Here is a 1,433-nt window from a genome sequence, read left to right as displayed (position 1 = left end):
ACATGCTTTGACTGCACTGGCCAAGGCTTATGATGACCATGTCTAGGACATGATCTCCTCTTGCACAAATCCAAAATATATACATCGCATGCACATGATTACCGTGATTCCTCAAGTTTGAGGACTACTCCCGTATTATAGATCGAACCATACCGACCAAGCCTCCAAGGCTTCCATATGATAATTCCCGCTAGTTAGTTCAGTCGGTTCGACACCCAGCTAATCGACCCATTAAGATCGCATAGATGTCCGACGTCTGTCGTCGATGAAATACGGCACTCATCAAATGAATGTGACTCTTAATGCAAGTCTCTATAGGACACTTGATGCCATTCTTGAGGTATTCGACTTGGAACATTTCAAACTCAACCCTAGACAGTTGGTTTTATGACCACTATCTAATGTGCAGTCCAATTGTTGCACGGTTGTTAAGGTGGTCTGTGGGTTTTGTTGTAATGTTTGAAAGAAATGCAAACATATGTGTAATGAGCATAACAAATGAGATGCCAAATTCGAATACCTACAATATTCACTGGGACAACATTGCTTAGATAAATATTTCTTGAATGGTTCGCAAAATCGTCAATCTAATTGGTTTTAGTTCACCTATTCCAACATTCGTAATATATACATGTCTTTATTATTTAGCATTCTCTTGTAGAAAAGTTTTACACCGAAGTAGACATAAAAAGCACCCCTTAAGCCCTCCTCCATGTTAGCGCCTTCATAAAAAGCCCCTGCTCCATACAGGCACGATGTGAGCTCTCTTTTTATTCTAAGCATGGTTATAGTACTAACATTCTTTCCAAGAATTCGAAAAAAGAGGAAAAAAAGAGTTCATTGTTCGAATCCCACCTCTGAAGACTTCTACTCTAAATAAGTGTCGAAATCTCCACTTATTAGAGTGAGGGAGGGGGGTTGTTGATGTGCATAAAAATAAGTTAGCTTAAATAGGCCCAAGCAATCCTAAAAGAAGAAACCAACCAGAGGCCCATAACGCTCTAAGGAGGGGACCTAGCAAGCAGCCTTTGTAGGTGCCCTCAAGAAAATAGATTGGCAAAGGGAAGAGACTGGATGCCGGACCATAATCGAAATCCAACAAAACATTCAGCCTAAAACAACCACATACGTCGCAGCCCACGTTCCAACATGGCGTTTCACCAACCCATATGTTAGCAACACCTTGGACCACATCATCCCTAGGACGACCCCCCTGGCAGCTAGGACTCCTTGCAAACGAGGGAGGTGCCCCCAAAGCCCTAGATTTCGTGGCAGCTTGGACTCCCTATGGGTTAGGAGTCCTTACTGATGAAGGGTCCCCCAACTAGGAGATAAGGATTCAAAAGCGCGCCTAAACAGAAGATAAGAATAAACTATGGCTTATTTAAATGGCCTTCATCCACTTTTCCCGCAAATGGAGAAAATGTGCATAG

Source organism: Sesamum indicum, linkage group LG6, assembly GCF_000512975.1.
Source record: "Sesamum indicum cultivar Zhongzhi No. 13 linkage group LG6, S_indicum_v1.0, whole genome shotgun sequence".
NCBI lineage: Eukaryota > Viridiplantae > Streptophyta > Magnoliopsida > Lamiales > Pedaliaceae > Sesamum > Sesamum indicum.
This window is presented reverse-complemented; position numbering follows the sequence as displayed.